General features: G+C 33.2%; 1 protein-coding gene across 1 annotated transcript in view; it reads left to right on the forward strand.

The window, feature by feature from the left end:
• Positions 1 to 23,454, forward strand: part of LOC150104300 (uncharacterized) — a 346,794-nt gene that overhangs the window by 33,781 nt on the left and 289,559 nt on the right. The gene's annotated exons all lie outside the window — the stretch shown is intronic.

The following is a 23,454-nucleotide window of genomic DNA, read 5'->3' on the forward strand; positions in this document are numbered from 1 at the left end:
TCTGGAATGATGGATATATATATATATATATTTGTTCATCAAAGCTTATATATATATATATATATTCATCAAAGCTTGATTTGCTTCTTCAGTCTTTTTTATATTTAACCGTATATCTTTTTTATATTTAGCGTACCCAGGGGCCTATAAGTTGTAGAAATAATTTCTGAAAATGAAAGCAGTGCCGAACAAAGCGGTCTTTTGCAGAGCTGCCCAATTTTTAATATATCTAACTCGAAAATAAGGATATCCTAATAAATAAATAAAATATTAAATTTTATTTTAATATTTTAATATAATAATATTAAAATATAATTTATTTTAATATAGTAATAAATTTTATTTTAATAAATAAAATATCCTAATATTTTATTTATTAAACCTATAAATTGCACGTATTTATTATACCCTGGTATATAATAGCACTTTCTAATGCTCGAGGACTAAGAGTGCATCCCAGTTCACTGTTCTTTTGTTCCTTATCATGTTACCTTTTCATCAAGTTACCAAATATAAACAAATATAGACAAAATTATATCAATGTAAAATGCAAACAATGAATAAACAAGTGGTTTTCGTTTTCCAAAATCTATACATCAATCGTTGCTTTAGGAAATCTTTATATTGCGCATCTGGACTATGGAAAAATATGGAAAAATGAACTAGCACATAACATAGTTCATTTTTTCGTTCTCAAAATAGGTGAAAACTACAGTTCTATGCACAAATACTTTCTGTTTTTTTTCTCTAAAAATTCATGAATATCTTTTACTGTTGCATATCCTAGGGATTAAAAATGCAGTCTCCATGGAAATGTTCCCCCTACACTTCTATCATGTGTGCAATTAAATATCTCCTTGCATTAATTCCAAACCCTGCCGTCTGCATTCTCATTTCTGTTGAATAGAGGGGTTGTTCTACAGTCAAGGTATACTATTCGTTTACATATTTCAAAACACACTGTTATACACTAGTATTATTCGAAATGGAAGTTATTTTCACGAAGCAGAATTAAATCAGACTAGAACAATAGTATAGCCATGATTGTCAGTAATAATCCATAATTATGAGCAGCAAACTAAGCACCAATTTTCTAACACAATTCGTATACTTCCACTAGAAACACCAGTATGAATTATTTGTCATTGAGTATCAAATTTCAGAATTCATATTTGATAGGAACTGAAAAGAAACCTTTAGCTGCCATTTAGCAATTCAAGTACGACTACCTCGAAAATGACAACTATATTCCCTATCACATTCAGATTATACACAACACATTGCAGAGTTTTATAAATAACTAAATAAATACGGTTATATTCCACTATTTCGAACCCTACCCAAGGGCCTATGAGTTGTGGAAATACTTTCTGAAAATGAAAACTGTGTCGAACAAAGCGGCCTTTTGCAGCTGCCCAATTTTTAATCCATCTAACTCGAGTGTTTCTAGATGTTTTTTCAATGTTTTAGGGAGGGCACCTAAAGCACCTATTATTATGGGAACAACTTTCGTTTTCTTTTGCCAGATTCGTTCAACTTCGATTTGCAAATTGCGATACTTCGTAATTTTTTCATTTTCTTTGTCGTCAATTCTACTATCTCCTGGTGCTGATATTTCGATAAACTGAACACCCTTGTTTTCACTTTTTTCAACCACTGTGATATCGGGTGTATCACATTCCAAGCTTTTGTCAGTCTGGATTTTGAAATCCCAGAGTATTTTAGCTTTTTCATTCTCAATAACTTTCTGGTGGACTTTATGCTTCCAATAGTCTTTAGATACTTTATTCTCATACTTTTTACATAAATGCCAGTGGATTATCTTAGCTACGTTATCATGCCTTTTACGGTACTCAATTTGTACAATTTTGCTGCTTCCACTTATAATGTGGTCTACTGTTTCTTCCTTTTCTTTGCACAATCTACATTTACTGTTTTCTTGAATTATTTTGTATTTTTACCTTCGTAACGTTGGTTTTAATGGCCTGTTCTTGTGCTGCAAAAATTACGGATCCTGTTTCTTTCTATGGTGCTCCATTTCTCAACCATTACCAGGTCAAGTTGCTGTCAGCGCTATCCTCTATTCTGTGAAAGTAAATACTTCCATGCAATGTCTTATTTTTCAATATTTCAGTTCTCACTTTTACTTGGTTGGTTTTGTATTCCAATTTTGTCTCCATGGGTTTAAATAAACCCTCTTTCCTTACCTTAATTAGAAAATTTTCCGTTGTTTGCTGCAGGTAATCATTAAAATTTCGTTTTTCTTCTTCAATAACTTGCTTTATTTGTAATAATCCTCTACCTCTTTTTTGCGTGATAGATACAGCCCATTCCCTTATATGGGAATAAAAGTGTTAGCTGATTTTTTTTCAAACAACATACTTGAGTATTTTTTATAAATGGATAATATAGGTATTATTTCTGGGAAAATTCCAATGTTACTCCTCTTAAAAAACTATTATTTATATGGCTATTTTACCCTGTTTCCGTTTAATAGTGTCCCTTATTTTAAATACATTAGCTTTTTACTCAAGAATTTTTTAGGGCATTGTAAGTGTATTTTAGAGGTAAATATATGCAGACTAATAGAGGAAGAAATTTTGCATATAACTTGTTTGGATGTTAGGATGTCTTCATTCTCCCTACTTCTGCTGTTAGGCCGATGAAGGGGGTAGGAAACGTGGGGGGGTTGTTTGAGGCAAGGTGGGAAGATTAAATTAGAAAACCCGGGTTTTTTTAAAAAATAATATATATACCTGTATATATATATATTATTATTATTATTATATTTAAGAGCGCTTCTTTGGGAAAAAAAGAAGGGATTTGTGGGAAACAGGGCTGGGGGAGAACGTTAACAGGGTGCGAGCCGTTTCGATCGTGTATCGTCATCGGAACATTTCAGGAAAAGTGTAGGGCTATGTCATATCGGCTTGGTGTATCTGCCTTAGAAAGACTTTTGTTTTCGCTTATTGGTTGGAGTCATGACCTAATTTTTATGTTGTGGAGCATTGTTTTGTTGTCTTGTTTGTCTATTATTATGGCCTTGTCAATTTGCTGAGTACGTTTCTGTTCAAGGACGTGAACTGCTATTTCTCTTGCGTTTTTTTGTGTTTAAATGTTCTGGAATAGAGATGTTACAGTCACGGAAGTGTTCTTGTAGTCTAGCCCATAAAGAACTGATGGTAGAACCCGATATCACAGTCTTTTTGGCAAGGAATTTGTAGACTACATTGTTGTGTTCTAGCATTTCTTTGTGTGTGAGAGGATTAATGGGTTTTAGGAGAGTTGCTAATTTTTGGTTCGTGGTGAATACTAGCTTATAGTCCGAGTGATTGAAAATGTATTTATAGGCTTTGTATATGTTTTGTATGTATGGCAGTTTGATAATCTTTCGTGTTGGGAAGTCTGTTTTGGTTGTAAATTTGTTTTAACGGGTTTTTGCTGGTCGGAGTCTGTTTGCGTAATTTATTAGTTGTGTGGGATAGTTGCGATTTTAAAAAAAAATCTATGTTAAATTATTTAATTCCGTATTTGTAAGCATTTATAAATTGTGATAGGATGACTGATTTTTTAACTGAATATGGATGGTATGAACTGAAATGGACGTAGTTTTCGATATGTGAGGGTTTGTGGTATATTTTGTTGGCTATTTTGTTCTTAATTCTGATTAATGTCAGTAGTAGTCCAGCCACTTCTGTCCAGACCAAGATCAAAATAAGATAAGGAATCGTGTCGTGTTGAGTATTGATATCAGATGAAGATAAGTGACGTCAATTTTTAGTTGTAAATAAGTGACGTAATTGTTACTTGTAAATAAGTGACGTTATTGTTATGAATGGAAAAGTAAGATATATTAGTGGATAAGGATTGGTGTCGTGATTGGTGCGACAGTTCTGACAAGATCAAGATAAGATAAGGAATCGTGCCGTGGATCTGTTGTTATCAGATGAGGATAAGTGAAGTAATTTGTTAGTTGTAAATAAGTGACGTTATTTACAACTAACTGACGTTATTGATTTGAATGGAAAAGGAAGATATATTAGTGGATAAGGATTCGTGTTGTGATTGGTGGGACACTGAACAAAACAGGGGTAGGGTGAATGGGGAAAGCGGTGTCAGTCTCGTGGATGTGTGTGTGTGTTATGAGATATAACTAAATAAATGGCTTGCGTATGGCATTATGAGTGATGGATAGTGATAGGATAGAATTGGGAATGTTTGGAATTTCGCTGGGAATTTCGCTTTATGTCAGGGACATCACGTGGTGTGTTTGGGGAACATATGTCTCTGTGATATTACGTGGTGTTTTGGTTTGATTATAGAATTGTGGACGATGTTTTTGAGATAAGATATCTTGGAATTTTCCCAGGGTGACACATATCCGTCATTGTCATCATGTTTTGTGTTTGGTTGTCTATAGATGGCAATACTAATTTTCCAATACAACTTGGGGTAATTCTTTCCTGTTAAAACTATGGGAATTCTTCGATTAGAAGAATTAAAACTATGGGAATTCTTAGATATGGTGGCAGCGACAAGATTAAAAAAAACTATCCAGTATTAGATTTGCGCTTAACCAAACATACGACCAGCGTTTATTGTAATTACAAATCACTTGTTATGTTTACGTTAAAAAAAAAAGATTAACTCACATTTCTTTCCAGAATGGGACATTTTGGAACTATCGAGATTTTCTGAATATTCCAAATTGCTGATTTTAACATATATTCACAGCACAAAACACACACAAACACAAGATCTGAAATACAGTTGACTCTTTTTTCATTATAGGTTACTGGGTCATTTTTATTTATTTTTATTTTTCATTATAGGTCACAAAAACACACAAATCATAGGATTTGAAAGACATTTCTGTAAATAACCAGAAAATCTAGTTGACTACTTAATTTAGATTACTATCCGATTGGTCTTCTGCATTAATTCCTTCCCACAGTTGCTCATGCTATGTTTTCACAAGCTTGATGGCAAAGTCTACATGCCATCTTGTTGAGGATATGTGTTATTTCCTGTTTAGAATTCAGAGTACTGTTAGAGTATGGAATTCTGACATGTGAAATGCTTTTTTTTTCCCAAATTTATCGGTTATTTTCTCTATTTTATTTTTAAATTCAGTTTAACTACATATTCTAACAGAATAACTGAGCAAAATTAATAAATAAATAAAATGTATGTGAATTTATTTTCCAACACTGTAGATTTCTCATTAAATATTCTGTTAAAGATATGTCTCTTATCCGGTCGCCAAATTGTTGAACCTAGGTGAGAAATCGTGTGGTTAGGTTGGAACTATTGATTCCCATGGGAAATTGTTGGTGTAGTAAATTAATGGTTATATTTTATTTTTTTTAAACCAATATGACTATTAATTTTACCTTCGATTCCTTGTGCTCTTAACCTATTTCTGTAACTGAAATTTATTTATTTATTTTATTTTTTATTTAGCATTAGTAATTTCAAGTAACATTTATGAGACAAACAAGGTTTTGAACTCCCCGTTAGTGTTTTTTTAAGAAACGTCTTTTGCCAGCACAACAAATAAATAGTTATTTCTTATTATTTCAAATGAATATTAGTGCTGTAGTATATTCTTTGTTAATTTCTATGTTACCTTTTATTTGACTGTAATATTATTAACAAATTGTATTTACTGAATCTAATGTACAGAAATCAAATAAAGTGAAAAACATAGTATTTTTTTTCCTTCTTATCCTTCTGATTTAACATTTGCATTGATGTTCATAGTATATGATTTGCCACTGGTGCTTGCGTGTAATTCATGTGATTTATCTCCATGTGACATTTCAAAACATGTTGAACTATGGTTTTTACATGGTTCAACTATGTAAAACTCATTTCAGTTAGTCCCAATTGACTGTTCTCCTCTCAGCCTGACATTTATTTCACAGCAAGCAGGGATATATATATATATATATATTTAGCACAATTAATATATTATATATTCTTTCCAATACAAATAGATAATTATCTATTCTTATTTCAAATGAAAATTAGCTTAGAAAGAAAGATAGAAGGAAAGAAAAATTGTAAAGAAAAAAATTTTTACCCTCAAATAAATATTTATGATCACACCAAACAAGAAATTCATCAGCTTTGTCAAAGTTTTGAAATTCATGCACATATTGTTTTCATTATTTGGTATCATTTAAATGAAGAACAGGTCTGGCTATTAAGTTCGTTAATGTTTTTTTTATTTTGATTTTTCTCTTCCAATGACGAGTATTATTTGATATATGCATGTTGATTCAATTGATTTTATCTGCAGACTACGATACCTACATATAAATACAGATAAACTACAAGATGATTTTTTCAATGCATGTCTTACAATAATTCAATCAGAAATACAAATTTCTTTAGGAAATAAATTTGAAGTCTTATTCAAAAGAAATTGTACATCAATTATACCAATGATAACAGAAAATTCCCATTTTTCACCCACTGCAGATTTTGCCTATTCGTTTTTCTTCATTCTTCTTACATTACTTCATTTGGCAAAACAAATAAATAAATAGTTATTTATTATTATAATTATTTCACTGATTATTAGCTCTGATCTTATATTTTATGTTAAATTTCTGTTGCAAAATTCTGAACAATTAGAACTTTTCATAAAGAAACTTTCAAATAATTTTGGTGGCTCACTCATCATTTTTACTCTACACTACACAAAACACCACAACACCATACAATAGTTGCTATGGATGAACGATTACCTTAACTCCAAAATCATCTGGCTTGTTTGTTTTTACTTATAGTACTGTTTACCCTACCCTATCATGACCGTTCCTTCAAAAATGAAACTTTCACACACATGACTCACAGACATGTTTTGCATGTTGGTGGATATGCTGTTGATATGAGTTTATCTGACTTTGTGTGGGAAAAGCCAAAATTTGTATTTGTATTATCTGCAGAGTACAAATCTTTTTTCTATACCAAACTTGTTTTTAAGAGTTTAAGTCACGTTTTTGGGTTAAATTATCTGCTCTCTCTCTGTAAAAAAACACCAGATTCTAACAGGTAGGATTTTCGAGTATGTGAACGAAATGTTTTCAGATAACTCAAGCAATGTCAAATAGGTAGCATTAGACAATTTTTCTAAAGTAATTAATTACAGGATATCAGTTTTCCTCACTTCTTTTTTTTCTCCACATTCCTGGCATTAATTTCACGGTGGTGATTTTTTACAATAATTAAACAGAATTTCATTAAGGTATAAAGTTATTGTTTTAAATATCAAATTCTAAACTGAATAACTGAGTAAAATTTCACTGTGGAAAGCACAACAACAACACACATCTTTGTTCATTTAAGTTTTACAAATTCATATTTTATTTTGCTGAAATATTATTATTATTTAGAAAGAAAAATTTGAAACTTTTAATTACCTAAAAATATTATACAATATTTTGTTTACACTCTTAACATTTTCCAAAGAAATGTTTGTTACTCACTGTTTCTTGGTTACATTACATCAAAATAATTGGTAATGCAAAAGAGTTTTTAGAGTAGATACCATAGTTAGTACTGCTCCATACATTTGATATTGCATCAGTCTGGAAATGACGCCCTGACTCGTTAAGATTTCTGTGTATTCTTTTGTCACCAGGTATAAACAAAAAGTTTTTGTAAAATGTTCTTAAATGTCCCAAAATAAAGAATCTTTATCGAATTGAATAAAATCTTGAAGGTATAATTTTACCATTGATGAATTTAGATGATTAGCGATAATTTTCCCCATTGATAGGAATTGCTGGTAATTCAGTTTCCAAAAATAGTAAATGATTATCAATGATGTACATTTTTGGCGAAAATCTCTCAGTTTTTCACAACTAATAGAGAAAACTTTACATCTACCAGCTCCTGAATCATCGAGCATTAATTCCCCTTGAAGTCTAGCAATAAGTTTTAAAAGCGGTATACCATGATTAGACATATCGATATAAAATTAATAATGGAAAACTCATGTACAAAGATTATTTAATGGTATAATTTTCGCCTGTGTGTCACAGGCATCTTCAGTACATTTTAAGCTCAAAATAAACAATAACTGACAATTCCAAAAGCGCCACCTAAGTAGCCGGTGTAAGATAACTAAAAAGGTCAATAAATTTCATAACGAAAAAAATATAAATACAATAAAAAGTTAGGAATGATGACTTGATTTATAAATTACTATCTCCCATAATGGGGATAGACATAAGCCATAAGATCTGTTTAAGTTAGGGGAAAGAATTAGTTTTCTATGTTTCTTTATAAAGGCGTTCCATGAGGAACCGACTTTTGTGAAGGACTCCTGTCTTTCTCCAATGAACTCTCTGTCTAGTGAAGACGGCATGTTCTGCAAGTCCAGACTTTTCAGGTTTAAAGTATTCAATATAAGATTGGTGTTTTTCTAGCTCAGTGGTTCTCAAACGGTGCGCCAGGGCGCACTGGTGCGCCCTAGAAGATTTCTGGGTGCACCCTGTGGTATTCCAGAGAAATATGTGTCCAGATATAAAAATAAATATAGTTACTCTATTATACCTTTTCATTACGGATATACCGCTCTTTTTGTCAACACATCATTATTATGTTAATTACTAGCGGTTTTTCTTGCAAAGAGAACAAGAATATGGTTTATTCATGTTGTGTATATTATTTATTTTAAAAGTGTTGGAAGTGGATGTTATGTGCATATTACTTATTTTCAGATTAATACACCCAAATAAAATGGATAGATTTCTCCAAAAGAAGCGTGATATTGAAGAATCAGATTCTGGAGGTAAGCAAAAGTTAAGTGCAAGTAAGAAAGCAAAATCGCGGCCTACTCGCAAATATAATGAACGTCATTTAAGCCTTGGTTTCACTTGGACCAGAAGTGAAGATCATTCTTTGCCGCTGTGTTTAGGATGTGGATGTAAAATGGCAAATGAATCATTGCTTCCTAGTAAATTGAGTAAACATTTTAAAACTATAATTTACAAGATAAATCTGTAAGTTTTTTCAAGAGATTGTCTGAACAGCAAACAAAAGCGGCAAATTCTTTTAAAAGTATAATGACTGTTTCTGATAAAGCTCAAATCGCTTCTTATTAAGTCTCAGAACTGATAGCAAAAAATATGAAAGATCATACTTTAGGTGAGTCACTTATTTTGCTTGCATGCAAAAAAATGGTCATGACAATGCTAGGAAATGAAGCAGCAATGAAAGATTCCTATGTCCAACGATACAGTTCACAGGCGTATTATAGAAATGTCTTTTGATATCGAGAAAAATGTATGCAGTAATAAACGTCAGTATTCAAATTTTGCATTGCAAGTTGATGAGTCAACAGACATTACCAACAAGGCGCAACTCTTAGCATTCGTCCGTTTTATTAATGAAGATCAAATAGCAAATCAGTTTCTTTTTTGCAAAGAATTAAGTGTGTCTACAAAAGGTTAGGACGTTTTTAACATTTGAATAGCTATCTTGATAAATGGCAGTTAACATGGAAGTCGTGCATACGCATTTGTACAGATGGAACCCCTTCCATGGTAGGCTGTGTTAAGGGCCTTACATGTTTTGTAAAAAAACAAAATGAGAATGTTATCGTAACTTACTGCTTTCTTCATAGGGAGGCCTTGATGGCAAAAACATTGGGAGAAAAATTAAGAGAAGTTTTAGATCAAGTTGTTCAGATGGTAAACTTTATTAAAACAAGACTTGTCAAATCGCGTTTATTCGAAAAGCTTTGTATCGATATGGATTCACAACACAGACGGCTGCTTTTACACACTGAGTTGAGGTGGCTGTCAAGGGGAAAAGTACTTACCCGTGTACACGAGCTATGACAAGAACTTCTTGAGTTTTTTGAAGGGATGAAACAATTACATTTTTGTAACCTCCTGCGGTGCGAATTTTGGATTGCCAGGTTACAGTATTTGGCCGATATATTTCAGCAGCTCAATATTTTGAATACTAGCATGCAAGGGAAAGAAGAAAATATTCTCACATCCACTGACAAAATGAAAGCGTTTCAGAGAAAACTACAGATTTGGAAAAGAAAAGCTGTTGAAGGTAATTTGGAAATGTTTCCATTGGTATGAAACACTTCCAATTATAGTTGAACATTTAACAAGTTTAGAAGATAAATTGAGTTCTTATTTTCCATCACTTGACACTGAACAATACGATTGGACTAGAAACCCATTTATGGAAACTTCAAGTGTTTTTGGTTTAACATTAACAGAAGAAGAACTGGCAGCTATATCCAATGATCGAGGATTGATGATTAAACATAAGGAATTGTCTCTTGAAGCCTTTTGGATTTCTATAAAAGAAGAATATGTGTCAATATCTAAAAAAGCTTTGAACATTTTACTAAAATTTTCAACATCATATTTATGTGAATTAGGAATTTCTACCCTCACCACAATTAAGTGTAAAAAGAGAGGAACTCTTCATTGTATTGACAAGAAAATGAGAGTTTGCCTTTCACATATATGCCCAAAACATTGAAGCAATCGCTAGGACACATCAGGCTCATGTTTCGCATAAACACAAGAACGAATAAACTTAAGGTATGCTTCATTTTATTTTTTTTGTATCGCATTATTTTTTTTCTGTAATATTTGACTTAATTATTATAACATATTTCTCAGAAATTTGTATATAGTGCGCCTAGAATTATTTGTAGGATTTTAAATGCGTCCCGACTTCAAAAAGTTGAAAACCACTGTTCTCGCCAAATAGAGGTAGATCTTCCTATTTGTCTGAAATAAGATAATCCACAAGAGCACGGAATCTGGTAGACACCTGGATAATTAAGATGTGTAAACTTGTCCTTAGGAGAATTGAGAAAGGTGGAGATTTTTCTAAATGGTCGAAAGGCAACAAAAACATTCAGTGGTTTTAAAACGTTTGCTATACTTTCACTAATGCCTTGTACATAAGGGTTAGGAATGCATGTTATTTCTTCTGTATTTGAAGAGGAAGACATATTAAAACTACTCAAAGTTCTTTTAATGAAGCATTTCTTATAACCATTAGATAGAAAGGAAGAAGTTATATATTGCAGTTCTTTCTGTAAAAGATCGTCTGAATAACAAAAGGAGTGGGCCCGATGAACCACTGTTTTAATAGTCCCTGCCTTTTGACTGGGATGGTGATGAGATTCAGCATGGATATAATAGCCTATATGAGTCTTCTTTCTATAGACTGAGAAATGTGGGTTACCATCTGGTTGACGAGAATTAGAAGATCTAAAAAGGCTAACTGCTTATTTGATTCTAGGATAAACTGGATCCTAGGGTGAAGTGCATTTAACTTAGTGAGAAACCTTTGAAGTTCATCAGAAGAGCCATTGTCATCAGAAGAGCAAAAATGTCATCCGCATATCTGAACCAATAAGTAGGTCTGGGAGGAATGTGTTGTAAAAGATACGTTGTTCAAAATGTTCCATAAAGAAATTGGAGATAGCAGGAGAAAGAGGATTGCCCATTGCCGTTCCTTCAATTTGTTGATACAACTTATTTTTAAAGGGAAAATAACCAGAATGTGTAACAAAATCAAATAATTTTACAATGTCTGAAGGAAATTCCTGTTGCAGTAATTCAATGCTTTCAGAAAGAGGCACATTTGTAAATAAAGGAACAACATCTAAACTGATCATGAATATCAGAAACGTCCAAATGAAGATCTGAAATTTTATTTTTGAAATCCGAAGTATTTTTTATATAAGTATCAGTTCTAGTTGAAGAGGAGATTTTGTAAGTGGGGAAACCTATAGAATCTACGGCTGTTCTCAACGGAATGCCTGGTTTATGAACTTTCGGAAGAAGGTACAATCTAGGTTTACAACCGAAGAAGGTTTTAAGTTATTTCTTTTCATCTTCATTCCATGTAGATACATTATCTATAAGAGAATTAAGTCTCTTCAATTGACTCTCGTAGGATCCGATGTAAGAGGCCTATAAGTTGAATAGTTGCGAAGTAATAGAGATATTTACCTCTCATATTCCTTTCTATCTTGAATCACTACAGCCTTCCCTCTGTGAGCTTTCGTAATAATTAAATTATGGTTGTTCTTCAGTGATTTCAATGCTTTAAACTCACAATAAGAAAGATTAGGACGAGGAGGTTTGGCATTAAAAAGAATTTTCGCATATTCAAAACGTAACCTGTTGGTTAGTTTTGAATGTGCGCCTTTTTAGAAAAATCTCCACCTTTCTCACTTCTCCTAAGGACAAGCTTCCACATTTTAATTATTATAAATCTCATTGGAGAAAGACAAGAATCCTTCACAAAATTCGGTTCCTCATGGAATGCCTTTATAAAGAAACGTGAAACTTTACTTCATTCTCCTAATTTAAATAGATCCGACGGCTTACGTCTGTCCCCATTATGGGAGATAGTACTTTATAAATCAGCTAATCTTTCCTGACTTTTTATTGTATGCATTTTTTTTGTTAGGAAATATATTGACCTTTTTAGTTATCTTACACCAGCTACTTAGGTGGCGTATTTGAAATTGTCAGTTATTGTTTATTTTGAGCGTAAGATATACTGAAGATGCCTGTGACACACAGGCGAAAATTATACTATTAAATAATCTTTGTACTTGAGTTTTCCGTTATTAATTTTATATCGATTAATTCCCCATCATGGCATTTCAGAATATAACACTCGCCGAGGTCCATTTCGTAATCAACTCTTCTTTGCAAGTAGCCGAGGATATCAGACCACTTCCTGTGAAATCTTTCCCAAGTGGTCCTGGATAAATACATCACAATGTACGTGTCTTCTAAAATAATAATCGGTTTCCATTCTTTTAGAGCTAGGTGAAGAGTTTTATCTCATGCTATTTTCCTCATGAAAGAAAATTTCAATTACTTTTGTGGCTCACCCATTATTTTACTTTACTTTACTGGACACGAAACACCACAACAAAATATGATAGCTGCACTACATGAACCAATTGCCATAACTGCAAAGACACTTGACTCGTTTGTTTTTCCTTATAGTACTGTTTATCTAACACTTACCCTGACCATTCTTTCCAAAATGAAACTTTCGCACAGATGATTCATGGACATGTTTCTACACGGTATTGGATATGATGATGTGTGATTATCTTACTTTGTGACATATAGGGCAAACCTTATCTGTGTGGGTCGAAGGGTATTCTATATTATTTGTCCTTATTATGTTAAGTATTTTATTCTAAAACAGCGTTTTTGATGTTAGACCATGTGACTAGTTCTCTTAATGATATGTCCGAAATTGTTGGGATGGGAAAAAAAAACAGCATTAGGTGGTGGAAGTGAAAGGGTAGTCAAGAGGGTGACAGAGGTCTTCCCTGGGGGGGGTGACAGAGGTCACTCCCCATCTCCCCACCTCCTCTCCTCCAGAAGATGTCTGCTCAGACTAGTGGAGATAAGCGAGCTCATAATTTGCGGATATCTTTTAGTGATGTCACCACCAACTAATACTGATAACTTTGGAGGAAAAAAAATTGCATTAGGTGGTGGAAGTGAAAGAGTAGTCAAGAGGGTGACAGAAGTCTTCCCTGCAATCCACCCCCACATCCCTACCCACATCTCCCTTACCCCCCCCTCTCCTCCAGAAGATGTCTGCTCAGACAAGTGGAGATAAGCGAGCTCATCATTTGCAGATATCTTTTAGTGATGTCACCTCCAACTGATACTGATAACTTTGGAGGGAAAAAATAGCATTAGGTGATGGAAGTAAAGGGGTAGTCAAGAGGGTGACAGGGGTCTTCCGTGCAGTGCTACCCCAAAACATCCCCCTAACCCCACCTATCATCCCCCTATTCTTTCTCCTCTCCTCCAGAAGATGTCTGCTCAGACTAGTGGAGATAAGCAAGCTCATAATTTGCGGATATCTTTTAGTGATATCACCTATACTAATACTGATAACTTTGGAGGAAAAAAATAGCATCAGGTGGTGGAACTGAAAGGTAGTCAAGAGAGTAACAGGGGTATTCTCTGTAATGATCCCCCAACCCATCCCCTCACTCCCTATTCTCCCTCCCTCTCCTCCAGAAGATATCTGCTCAGGCTAGTGGAGATGAGCAAGCTCATCATTTGCAGATATTTTTTAGTGATGTCACCTCAAACTGATACTCATAACTTTGGAGGGAAAAAAATAGCATTAGGTGATGGAAGTGAAGGGGTAGTGCAGGTAAAGTGCAGGGCCCTCTCATCTCAAGAGGATGACAGTGCCCTGCAATGCTACCCCAACCCATCCTCTAATCCAACCTATCATCCCCCTATTCTCCCCCCCTCTCCTCCAGAAGATGTCTGCTCAGGCTAGTGGAGATGAGTGAACTCTTCTCCACTAGTCTGAGCAGACATCTTCTGGAGGAGAGGGGGTTAGGGGATGGGGTGGAGCATTGCAGGGAAGACCCCAGTCACCCTCTTGACTACCCTTTCACTTCCATCACCTAATGCTATTTTTCACCCATCCCAACAATTTCGGACACATGAGTCAGAGTACTAGTCACATGGTTTAGCATCAAAAATGCTGTTTTAGGATAAAATACTTAACATAATAAGGACAAATGATATAGAATATCCTTCAACCCACACAGATAAGGTTTGCCCTATGTGTTACAAAGTAAGATAATCTCACATCATCATATCCAATACCATGTAGAAACATGTCCATGAATCATCTGTGCGAAAGTTTCATTTTGGAAGGAACAGTCAGGGTATGGGTCAGATAAACAGTACTATAAGAAAAAACAAATGAGTCAAGTTTCTTTGCAGTTATGACAATTCATTCATCCAGTGAAGCTATCATATTGTGTTGTGGTGTTTTGTGTCCAGTAAAGTAAAGTAAAATAATGGGTGAGCCACAAATGTCATTGAAATTTTCTTTCTTCAGGAAAATAGCATGAGACAAAACTTTTCACATAGCTCTAAAAGGATGGAAACCGATTATTATTTTAGAAGACACGTACATTGTGATGTATTTATCCAGGACCACTTGGGAAATGTTACGCAGGAAGTGTTCTGATATCCTTGGCTACTTGCAAAGAAGAGTTAACTACGAAATGGACCTAGGCAAGCATTATACTCTGAAATGCCAAGATGGGGAATTAATGCTCAATGATTCAGGAGCTGGTGGATGTAAAGTTTTCTCTATTAGTTGTGAAAAACTGAGAGATTTTCACGAAAAATGTAAGATATTGATAATCACTTACTATTTTCGGAAACTGAATTACCAGCAATTTGCATCATGGGGAAAATGATCGCTAATCATCTAAATTCATCAATGGTAAAATTACATCTTCAAGATTTTATTCAATTCCATAAAGTTACTATATTTTGGGACATTTCGAACATTTTACAAAAATTGCTTGTTTATATCTGGTGACAAAAGAATACACAGAAACTTTAAAGAGGCATGGTGGCATTTCCAGATTGATGCAATATCAAATGAACTGAGCAGTAGTAACTATGGTATCTGCTCTAAATTTGCATGACCAACTATTTTGATGTAATGTAACCAAGAAACAGTGAATAATGAACATTTCTTTATTGAAATCTTTGTAAAATGTTAAGAGTGTAAACTAAACATTGTGAAATATTTTAGGTAATTACAAGTTTCAAATTTTTCTTTTTAAATAATAATAATATTTCAGCAAAATAAAATATGCATTTGTAAAACTTAAATGAACAAAGATGTGTGTTTTCCAGAGTGAACTTTTTACTCAGTTATTCAGTTTAAAATTTGATATTTAAATCCATAACTTTATATCTTAATGAAATTTAATTATTGTAAAATAATCACCACTGTGAAATTAATGCCAGGAATGTGGAGAAAAAAAAGAAGTGAGGAAAACTGATATCCTGTAATTAATTGTTTTAGAAAATTGTCTAATGCTACCTATCTGACATTGCTAGAGTTATCTGAAACATTTTGTTCACATACTTGGAAATCCTACCTGTTAGAATCTGGTGCTTTTTAAAGAGAGACAGCAGATAATATAACCCGAAATCGTGACTTAAACTCTTAAAAACAAGTTTGGTATAGAAAAAAGATTTTTACTCTGCAGATAATACAAATACAAATTTTGGCTTTTCCCACACAAAGTAAGATAAACTCATATCAACAGCATATCCACCAACATGCAAAACATGTCTGTGAGTCATGTGTGCGAAAGTTTCATTTTTGAAGGAACGGTCAGGATAGGGTAGGGTACACAGTACTATAAGTAAAAACAAATGACTCAGGTGATTTTGGAGTTAAGGTAATCGTTCATCCATAGCAACTATTGTATTGTGTTGTGGGGTTTTTGTGTCCTGTAGAGTAAAAATAATGGGTGAGTCACAAAATTCTTTTAAAGTTTCTTTGTGAAAAGTTCTAATTGTTCAGAATTTTGTAACAGAAAGTTAACATAAATTATAAGATCAGAGCTAATAATCAGTGAAATAATAATAATAATAATAATAATAATAATAATAAATAACTGTTTATTTGTGGTGCCAAATGAAGTAATGTAAGATGAAGAATGAAGGAAAACGAATATGCAAAATTACAGTGGGTGAAAAATACGAATTTTCAGTTATCATTGCTTTAATTGATGTACAATTCCATTTGAATAAGACTTCAAATTTATTTCCTAAAGACATTTGTATTTCTGATTGAATTATTTTAAGATATGCATGGACAAAATCACCGTGTAGTTGGAGAGAATTACCTGAAAGAGTTAAAAAACAGAATGCTTGGTAAATAAAATATAACCATCAGCTGAAGTGGGTGGTTCACTATTTCTGGACAAACTAATCAATTAGATGATAGAATCAGCATGCAAATATCAAATATTGCTCACCAAAGGAAGAGAAATATCAAAAACATTAACAAGATGGTTAGAGAGACCTGTTCTTGATTTAAATGAAATTGGATGACCAAAACCTGAAAACATAATGTGTGCTTTTAAATGCTTTGGGAAACATAGCATACGATTCTGTGCTTTAAATAATTTTCAAAAATATATGCATTGGTTTCAAAAAAAATAAAAAATGTGACCCTTAATTTTTCAACAGTAATAAATTCCCAATGATCACAAATGAAGAAACTTTCAGATGAAAGTCATATTGTCAAAAACCACATGATGGCAATCCCTAAACCTTTGAACAACAATTCAAAATTAACAATAAGCAGATTAAGGACCAAAAAATAAGATTGCCTTTTTCACTTTATTTATTTTCTGTATGTTAATTTCAGTAAATACAATTGTAAATAAAATTTTCACTCAAATAAAATGTGCAAATAAGAATGAAAAAATTGAATGTTCTTAATGTGTTATACAAATTTAAGTAAGACCCTTTTTTGTGAAATTTCATGCCACAAACTAACTAGAGACTTTTTTTTGAAAATCCACTCAGTGAATTAAAAGTCTTATTTCTTCATGCAAGCCCTCAAATATTTCAAGAAAATATTAACTCTTGGAAGCAAAAGGAATTGGGTATTAAATTAATAGCCAGAATTTTAGTGGAGAAGATTTCACCGGAAAAGTCAAAATTTTATTATTATATCAGTAGATACCTCCAACAGACTAGAAAAAAAAACAGTCATACTGAAAGAACGACTGCTAGAATTTGGTTATTTTACAGAGACACATTAGATATTTTAACCCAACACATTACTAAAACTCATAAAAAGATTACTGTAAAAAAGGTATCGTAGTCTGCAGATAAAATCAACTGAATCAACATGCATATATCAAATAATACTCGTCATTGGAAGAGAAAAATCAAAATAAAAAAAAACATTAACAAACTTAATAGCCAGACCTGTTCTTCATTTAAACGATACCAAATGATGAAAACAATATGTGCATGAATTTCAGAACTTTGACAAAGCTGATGAATTTCTTGTTTGGTGTGATCATAAATATTTATTTGAGGGTAAAAATTTTTTTTCTTTACAATTTTTCTTTCTTTCTAAGCTAATTTTCATTTGAAATAAGAATAGATAATTATCTATTTGTATTGGAAAGAATATATAATATAATAATTGTGCTAAATATATATATATATATGTGTGAAATAGAGCCTGTGTAGCTCAGTGGATGCTGCGTTTGCCAACCACGGCGCTTGGCTGCACGAAGGAAGACTTGGTTTCGAGTCTAGTCGGCGACTAGAGGAAATTTTTCTAAGCTTTTTTCGACCGGTTCCCGAGTTAGTCGATCTCTGGCACGGGCAAGCAGGTTTTTCCTCCCGGAAACTCGGGTTTTTCGTCCTGTAAACTCAAGAAAATCGACCGTAGAACCCACATTATTTCAGACATTAAATATATTGTGTTAGGGTTAGGGACCACGAGATGGCGGCACATTTGAGCCGTCTCTCTTCACTAAGTGCCGCTTAATTAGTGATAGCCTTGGGCCATCTATCTCTGATTGGTACCAGTGGAGATTGAACTGCCCACTCAGTCTCCAAAAGTTAGATAGGGCTAAATGGCCTCGCCTACTCCCCGTATAAGGGAATAAAAAGGCGTTAGCTGATTTTTTTTTTTTTTTTTTTATATATGTGAAATAAATGTCGGGCTGAGAGGAGAACAGTCAATTGGGACTAACAGAAATGAGTTTTACATAGTTAAACTATGTAAAAACCATAGTTCAACTTGTTTTGAAATGTCACATGGAGAAAAATCACATGAATTACACGCAAGCACCAGTGGCAAATCATACACTATGAACAGCAATGCAAATGTTAAATCAGAAGGATAAGTAGGAAAACAAATACTGTGTTTTTCACTTTATTTGATTTCTGTATCTTAGATTCAGTAAATACAATTCGTTAATAATATTACAGCCAAATAAAAGGTAACATAGAAATTAATAAAGAATATACTACAGCACTAATATTCATTTGAAATAATAAGAAATAACTATTTATTTGTTGTGCTAGCAAAAGACGTTTCTAAAAGAAAACACTAACGGGGAGTTCAAAACCTTGTTTGTCTCATATCCGTTATTTAAAATTACTAATGGTAAAGAACAAAATAAATAAATAAATAAATTTTAGTTACAGAAATAGGTTAAGAGCACAAGCAATCGAAGGTAAAATTAAGTCATATTGGTTTTAAAAAAAATAAAATGTAACCATTAATTTGGTACTACAACAATTTCCTACGGGAATGAAGACCTCCAACCTAACCACGCTATTTCTCACCTAGGTACAACAAATTGGCGACCGGATAAGAGACATATTTTTAACAGAAGATTTAATGAGAAATCTACAGTGTTGGAAAATAAATTCACATACGTTTTAATTATTTATTAATTTTGCTCAGTTATTCTGTTAGAACATTTAGTTAAACTGAATTTTAAAAGTAAAATAGCGAAAATAACCAATCAATTTGGGAAAAAAATCATTTCACTTGTCAGAATTCCATACTCTAACAGCACTCTATATTCCAAACAGGAATTAACACATATCCTCAACAAAATGGTGTGTAGACTTTCCCACCAAGCTTGTGAAAACATAGCATGAGCAACTGTGGGAAGGAATTAATACAGAGAACCAATCGGATAGTAATCTAAATTAAGTAGTCAACTAGATTTTCTGGTTATATACAGAAATGTCTTTCAAGTCCCATTTTGTGAGTTTTTGTGCTCTGAATATATGTTAGCCCCAGTAACCTATAATGAAAAAAGAGTCAACTGTATTTCAGATCTTGTGTTTGTGTGTTTTGTGATGTGAATATATGTTAAAATCAGCAATTTGGAATATTCAGAAAACCTCGATAGTTCCAAAATGTCCCATCCTGGAAAGAAATGTAAGTTAATCTTTTTTTTTTTTAACGTAAACATGACAAGTGATTTGTAATTACAATAAACGCTGGTCGTATGTTTGGGTAAGCGCAAATCTAATACGGGATAGTTTTTTTTTTCATAAGCTGCCGCCATATCTAAGAATTCTAAGATCTCTACTCTAAGAATTCCCATAGTTTTAACAGGAAAGAATTACCCAAGTTGTATTGGAAAATTAGTATTGCCATCTATAGACAACCAAACACAAAATATGACGACAATGAAGGATGTGTGTCACCCTGGGAAAATTCCAAGATTCAAAACTTCAAAAACATCGCCCACAATTCTATAGACAAACCAAAACACCACATAATATCACAGAGACATATGTTCCTATAACACATCAGCAAAATTCCAAACATACCCATCTTATCACTATCCATCACTCATAATGCAACACGCAAACCATTTACTTATTTATATCTCATTACACACATATCCACGACAATGACATCACTTCCCCCATTCACTTATTTATATCTTTATATCACGCAAACCATTTACTTATTTATATCACATTACACACACATCCACGACAATGACATCACTTCCCCCATTCACCCTACGCCTGTTTTGTTCAGTGTGTCCCACCAATCACTACACGAATCCTTATCCACTAATATATCTTCCTTTTCCATTCAAATCAATAACGTCACTTATTTACAACTCTTAAATAAGTTACGCAACTAACAAATTACTTCACTTATCTTCATCTGATAACAACAGATCCACGGCACGATTCCTTATCTTATCTTGATCTTGTCAGAACTGTCGCACCAATCACGACACCAATCCTTATCCACTAATATATCTTACTTTTCCATTCATAACAATAACGTCACTTATTTACAAGTAACAATTACGTCACTTATTTACAACTAAAAAATGACGTCACTTATCTTCATCTGATATCAATACTCAACACGACACGATTCCTTATCTTATCTTGATCGTGGTCTGGACAGAAGTGGCTGGACTACTACTGACATTAATCAGAACTAAGAACAAAATAGCCACGAAAATATACCACAAACCCTCACATATCGAAAACTACGTCCATTTCAGTTCATACCATCCATATTCAGTTAAAAAATCAGTCATCCTATCACAATTTATAAATGCTTACAAACACGGAATTAAATAATTTAACACAGATATTTTTAAATCGCAACTATCCCACACAACTAATAAATTACGCAAACAGACTCCGACCAGCAAAAACCCGTCAAAACAAACCTACAACCAAAACAGACTTTCCAACACGAAAGATTATCAAACTGCCATACTTACAAAACATATACAAAGCCTATAAATACATTTTCAAACACACGGACTACAAACCAAAAATTAGCAACTCTCCTAAAACCCATTAATCCTCTCACACACAAAGAAATGCTAGAACACCACAATGTAGTCTACAAATTCCTTGCCAAAAAGACTGTGATATCACCTACACGGGTTCTACCATCAGGTCTTTATGGGCTAGATTACAAGAACACTTCCGTGACTGTAACATCTCTATTCCAGAACATTTAAACACAAAAAAAAAAAAAAAAAAAAAACGCAACATCAAAAAGAAAAATAAAATACAGAGTACAGGGAAGACAGAAATAGCAGTTCACTTCCTTGAACAGAAACGTACCCCGCAAATTGACAAGGCCATAATAATAGACAAACAAGACAACAAAACAATGCTTAGAATATCGGAACAAACAGCCATAAAATGTGACGAAATCTCAAATAACGCCCACCGACCCTACCAAATTTCCGAGTGTTGCAAGCTCCACAACATAAAAATTAGGTCACGACTCCGAGCAATAAGCGAAAACAAAAGTCCTTCTAAGGCAGATACACCAAGCTGACATGACATAGCCTTACACTTTTTCTGAAATGTTCCGATGACGATACACGATCGAAACGGCTCGCACCCTGTTAACGTTCTCCCCCAGCCCTGTTTCCCATAAATCCCTTCCTTTTTCAAAGAAGCGCCCTTAAATATAATATATATATATATATATATATATATATATATATATATATATACATGTATATATATTATTTTTAAAAAACACTCGGGTTTTCTAATTTAATCTACCCACCTTGCCTCAAACACCCCCCCCACACACACACGTTTCCTACCCCCTTCATCGGCCTAACAGCAGAAGTAGGGAGAATGAAGATATCCTAACATCCAAACAAGTTATGTGCAAAATTTCTTCCTCTATTAGTCTGCATATATTTACCTCTAAAATACACTTACAATGCCCTAAAAAATTCTTGAGTAAAAAGCTAATGTATTTAAAATAAGGGACACTATTAAACGGAAACAGGGTAAAATAGCCATATAAATAATAGTTTTTTAAGAGGAGTAACATGGGAATTTTCCCAGGCATAATACCTATATTATCCATTTATAATTTGAAAAAAAAAGCAGCTAATACTTTTATTCCCTTACAGGGAATAGGAGAGGCCATTTTAGCCCAATCATTTGGAATCTGAGGGGGAAGTTCAATTTCCATGAATTATAATTCATACTTTTTAACCAAAGAAAATAAAATATGCTCTTGAGATATTGGCCCATATTATATATATCAAATCCAAAAAAAAATCAGCTAACGCCTTTTTATTCCTGTATATAGGGAATAGGCGAGGCCGTTTTTTTTTAACCCTATCTAACTTTTTGGAGATTGAGCGGGCAGTTCAATCTCAACTTGTACTCAATCAGAGATAGCTGGACCAACGCTATTACTAATTAATCATTTTCAGAAAGTAGTTCCACAACTCATAGGCCCTTTGGGTAGGATTCGAATTAGTGGAATATAACTGTATTTATTTAGTTATTTATAAAACTCTGCAATGTGTTGTGTATAATCTGAATGTGATAGGGAATATAGTTGTCATTTTCGAGGTAGTCGTACTTGAATTGCTAAATGGCAGCTAAAGGTTTCTTTTCAGTTCCTATCAAATATGAATTCTGAAATTTGATACTCAATGACAAATAATTCATACTGGTGTTTCTAGTGGAAGTATACGAATTGTGTTAGAAAATTGGTGCTTAGTTTGTTGCTCATAATTATGAATTATTACTGACAAACATGGCTATACTATTGTTCTAGTCTGACTTAATTCTGCTTCGTAAAAATAACTTCCATTTCTAATAATACTAGTGTATAACAGTGTGTTTTGAAATATGTAAACGAATAGTATACCTTGACTGTAGAACAACCCCTCTATTCAACAGAAATGATAATGCAGACTGCAGGGTTTGGAATTAACGCAAGGAGATATTTAATTGCACACATGATAGAAGTGTAGGGGGAACATTTCCATGGAGACTGCATTTTTAATCCCTAGGATATGCAACAGTAAAAGATATTCATGAATTTTTAGAGAAAAAACACAGAAAGTATTTGTGCATAGAACTGTAGTTTTCACCTATTTTGAGAACGAAAAAAGGAACTATGTTATGTGCTAGTTCATTTTTCCATATTTTTCCATAGTCCAGATGCGCAATATAAAGATTTCCTAAAGCAACGATTGATGTATAGATTTTGGAAAACGAAAACCACTTGTTTATTCATTGTTTGCATTTTACATTGATATAA

The sequence above is a fragment of the Typopeltis vanoorti genome, chromosome 8 (genome assembly GCF_054136105.1).
Source record: "Typopeltis vanoorti isolate ZY-2024b chromosome 8, IOZ_Tvanoo_1.0, whole genome shotgun sequence".
NCBI lineage: Eukaryota > Metazoa > Arthropoda > Arachnida > Uropygi > Thelyphonidae > Typopeltis > Typopeltis vanoorti.